Source organism: Bos grunniens, chromosome 11, assembly GCF_055505025.1.
Source record: "Bos grunniens cultivar Pamir isolate PY7600 chromosome 11, Bosgru_T2T1.0, whole genome shotgun sequence".
Classification (NCBI taxonomy): Eukaryota; Metazoa; Chordata; class Mammalia; order Artiodactyla; family Bovidae; genus Bos; species Bos grunniens.
Window position 1 is genome coordinate 18,760,248 of NC_141175.1, and position 5,087 is coordinate 18,765,334.

Genomic DNA, 5,087 nt, shown 5'->3' on the forward strand with positions numbered 1-5,087 from the left:
CCATGGGTCGCTAAGAATCAGACACGACTGAGCGATTTCACTTTCACTTTTCACTTTCATGCATTGGAGAAGGAAATGGCAACCCACTCCAGTGTTCTTGCCTGGAGAATCCCAGGGACGGGGAAGCCTGGTGGGCAGCCGTCTATGGGGTCACACAGAGTTGGACACGACTGAAGTGACTTAGCAGTAGCAGCAGCAGCAGCAGCAGCATAATCTTTAGATTCATGTTGATCTCCATGAAATAACTTGGTGGGACTTTTACTGGAATTGCACTGAATCTATAGATCAAATTGGGAAAAGCTGACATCTTGACCATATTGAGTCTTCTTCCTAGTGAACAAGGACTACCTCTTCATTTATTTAGCTCTTCATCAGAATTTTTTAGTTTTACTCATAGAGTTCTTGTACATATTTTTTAGATTTATACCTAATCACTTTAGTTTTGAGGGTGCTAATGGAAATGGTATTATGTTTAATTTAATTTAAATTTAATTTCAAATTCCATGTTCATTGTTAGTCAGGTACAAGTCTGTAGCTTTAGCATAAACAGTGAATACATCTATGTGTTGAGTTGCATGTTTAAGCATTCCAACTATCAATAATTAAATCAATGTGCTATGAGAAGACTGAGTTATTCTTCTCATCTCTTTATAGAAAATATTATAAATTATTGTCCAATGTAAAAACACTTCAGAGAATATGCAGCCAAAATGTAGGAATTAAAATATTGCAGAGATGTGTCAAGCAGTTAATTAGTGAAAATATTATGCTTTTTAAGATTTTGTGGGATTTTTCAGATTCCTAAAATTTGCTTTCTCATTCTAAATAAATACTCCCTTTCATTTTGCATCTATAATTTTTATTCTCTTTCTTAAAGAGAGCCTGAAAAATTTGGACATGCTTCAGGCCCCAAAACCTGGACCTGCCCTTGGCCTGCATTATTCCACCGAAGAAGGTTTTACTGTCATCGAAATTGAAAAGAAGCTAATGAAGCTGAATGTGTAACTGTGCAAAGAATTACTATCTTTTGTTCAGATTTTTCAGCAATTCGTTTTCTAGATGGTTCTGCTATCATCTTTAATGTCAGGATTGAGTCAGAGTAGATAAAGTAATAAAATACTCTGCAGCCACAGCCAATGCAAGCAGGGTCTGGGCGCCACATTACTGCTTCTCATCAGCCTCACTAAGGCACTGGGGAGTCTAGGGGAGGGACAGAGTGGTGGCCAAGCCTCAAGATCTACCTGGTAATGCTGGCACGCATACTCTGATCACTTCTCATCTAAGCAGGAACAAAGAAGCCCCTTGCATGGCTTCAGCTTATACACGAGGGGAGGCCATGTTTTAACCCCATTCTATGACTGCTTGATCTTCTTCGCCTGCTATTTGAGATGCTGGCCTTCTCTAGGGCACTCTGGTCAGCTAGGCCAAGTAGGAGTTGGCGAAGAGCAGAAAGGGCTGTTCCCAGGCCTGCACCCCGCTGCCCTAACTCTGCTGTCATATAGATCCTGCATTCATTAGGATTCTCCTGAGAAATAGAACCAACAGAATGTGTGTGTGCGTGTGTGTGTGTGTGTGTGTGTGTGTGTTTATACATATATACATATAGAGGAAAAAGAGAGAGAAGAGAAAGTGCTTTATATATGGAATTATGGAGGCTGAGAAGCCCCAAATTTGCATTCAATAAGCTGGAGACCCAGGAGGGTGGTGATGTAATTCCATTCCAATCTGAGTCTGAAGGTCTGAGAACCAGGAGAGCTGATGATATAGTCCCAGTCTGAAAACCCCAGCAGGCCAGAGACCCAAGAAGGGCCAGTGCTTCAGTTCAAGTCCAAAGGTCAGAGGAAACAAGGTGCCAGGTCAGCGCAGTCAGACAGGAGGAGTCCCTCTGACTCAGTCATTCTGTTCTCCTCAGAGTCTTCAGCTGGTGAATGAGCAACGCCCCCCCCCACCCCCATTCACTTGCAGGGCAATCTGCTTCTTCAGTCTACTGATTAAAATACTAATCTCATCCAGAATCACCCCCACAGAACCCCTAGAATAATGTTTGCACAGGAGCCTGGGTACTTCATAGCCCAGTCAAATTGATATTAAATTAACCAAACCAAACACTGAAGCAGCATGAAATCTAACACCCCTTGTCTGATGCTCAGAATGATTTCTCCCTTCTCCACCATCACTTCCACCTCTGGATCAACTACTAGATAAATGGCACTGCCCTATTTATCCACACAATCAGAAACCATTCACAGAGCTCTGGAAAGATGCTCAAATCCTGTTTTCCTTTTACATTTGAGGAGCTTGCAATTCTCTCGTTGAACAGAACAGAGCCTGTCCTAGTCAACACAGGCTGCCATAAGACTATCACAGACTGAAGGTTTAAAGGGGTGCTTAAACTACAGAACATCTAATTCTCAAGGTTCTAGAGGTTGGAAGTCCAAGATCCAGATAGCAGCATGATTAGACTCTGGCCCCATCTTTCTTCTTTGCTTGAGGAAGACCACCTTGTTGCTGTGTCTTCTTCACCTGTGGAGAGAGAAAGAGCAAGCTTGCTAGAAAGGGCACTGATCCTGTCATGGGGGCCCCATCCAAAGGCTTCATTTTCAAATCACATCACACTGGGGGTTAGGGCTTCATATTAATTTGGAAGAGGACAGTTCACTCCACATCTGAACCCATGGAGGATTTAAGCTAAGAAACAGGCATGAACAGGCTGAGTTTCATAAAAGTCATGCTGGTGTCACTGGGGACAAATTTTGGAGAGAAACTCTGGGGGCAAGGGGCTCAGGATGGGGAGTTGAGGAGTTGGAGGGGGATCACAGAGATATTTAGATAATTATAATATTCCATGGAATTTAACAGGATGCAAATTAAGAGCTTGTTTAACTGGTTTTGGGGGTTTGTTTGGTTTTTCTTTTCCAGTTTCACAGAGTGGTCAATTAACCCAAAGTACAGATCCTGATTCAGTAGAATGGGCTGGAGCCTGAGAGTCTTATGAAAAACTCCTAGATGATGTCAAGATGCTGGTACTCAGACTCACTACTTTGAGCAGCAAAAACAAGGGAGGTAGTGGAGAGAACCAACCAGAATGTCTTCAGGGAGCCTGTGTGCTCCATGTGGTTGTAACATACCTAGTTGTGTGTGTGTCATGGAACGAGATGTGAACCTTCATTGAGCCTTGGTTACTAAATTTGCATGGTTGCTTAGCAGTCTATAGCAAACACCCTCTTCCAACAACACAAGAGAAGACTCTACACATGGACATCACCAGATGGTCGACAATGAAATCAGATTGATTATATTCTTTGCAGTCAAAGATGGAGAAGCTCTATACAGTCAGCAAAAAAAAAAAAGACCGGGAGCTGACTGTGGCTCAGACCATGAACTCCTTATTGCCAAATTCAGACTTAAATTGAAGAAAGTAGGGAAAAACCACTAGACCATTCAGGTATGACCTAAATCAAATCCCTTATGATTATACAGTGGAAGTGAGAAATAGATTTAACAGACTAGATCTAATAGACAGAGTGCCTGATGAACTATGGGTGGAGGTTTGTGACATTGTACAGGAGACAGGGATCAAGACCATCCCCATGGAAAAGAAATGCAAAAAAAGCAAAATGGCTGTCTGAGGAGGCCTTACAAATAGCTGTGAAAAGAAGAGAAGTGAAAAGCAAAGGAGAAAAGGAAAGAGTTCCAAAGAATAGCAAGGAGAGATAAGAAAGCCTTCCTCAGCAATCAATGCAAAGAAATAGAGGAAAACAACAGAATGGGAAAGACTAGAGATCTCTTCAAGAAAATTAGAGATATAAAGGGAACATTTCATGCAAAGATGGGCTCAATAAAGGACAGAAATGGTATGAACCTAACAGAAGCAGAAGATATTAAGAAGAGGTGGCAAGAATACACAGAAGAACTGTACAAAAAAGATCTTCATGACCCAGATAATCACTGTGATGTGATCACTCACCTAGAGCCAGACATCCTAGAATGTGAAGTCAAGTGGGCCTTAGAAAGCATCACTATGAACAAAGCTAGTGGAGGTGATGGAATTCCAGTTGAGCTATTTCAAATCCTGGAAGATGATGCTGTGAAAGTGCTGCACTCAATATGCCAGCAAATTTGGAAAACTCAGCAGTGGCCACAGGACTGGAAAAGGTCAGTTTTCATTCCACTCTCTAAGAAAGGCAATGCCAAAGAATGCTCAAACTACCACACAGTTGCACTCATCTCACACCTGGTGGGCTACAGTCCATTGGGTCGCTAAGAGTCAGACAAGACTGAGCGACTTCACTTTCACTTTTCACTTTCATGCATTGGATAAAGAAATGGCAACCCACTCCAGTGTTCTTGCCTGGAGAATCCCAGGGATGGGGGAGCCTTGTGGGCTGCTGTCTATGGGGTCACACAGAGTCGGACACAACCGAAGCAACTCAGCAGCAGCAGCTGAACACACTGGTAAAGTAATGCTCAAAATTCTCCAAGCCAGGCTTCAGCAATACGTGAAACGTGAACTTCCAGATGTTCAAGCTGGATTTAGAAAAGGCAGAGGAACCAGAGATCAAATTCCCAACATGTGCTGAATCATTCCAGAAAAACATCTATTTCTGCTTTATTGACTATACCAAAGCCTTTGACTGTGTGGATCACAATAAACTGTGGAAAATTCTGAAAGAGATGGGAATACCAGACCACCTGACCTGCCTCTTGAGAAACCTGAAATGCTGGTCAGGAAACAACAGTTAGAATTGGACGTGGAACAACAGACTGGTTCCAAATAGGAAAAGGAGTACGTCAAGGCTATATATTGTTTAACCTATATGCAGACTACATCATGAGAAACGCTGGGCTGGAAGAAGCACAAGCTGGAATCAAGATTGCCTGGAGAAATAGCAATAACCTCAGATATGCAGATGACACCACCCTTATGACAGAAAGTGAAGAGGAACTAAAAACCATCTTGATGAAAGTGAAAGAAGAGAGTGAAAAAGTTGGCTTAAAGCTCAACATTCAGAAAACGAAGATCATGGCATCCTGTCCCATCACTTCATGACAAATAGATGGGGAAACAGTGGAAACCATGTCAGACT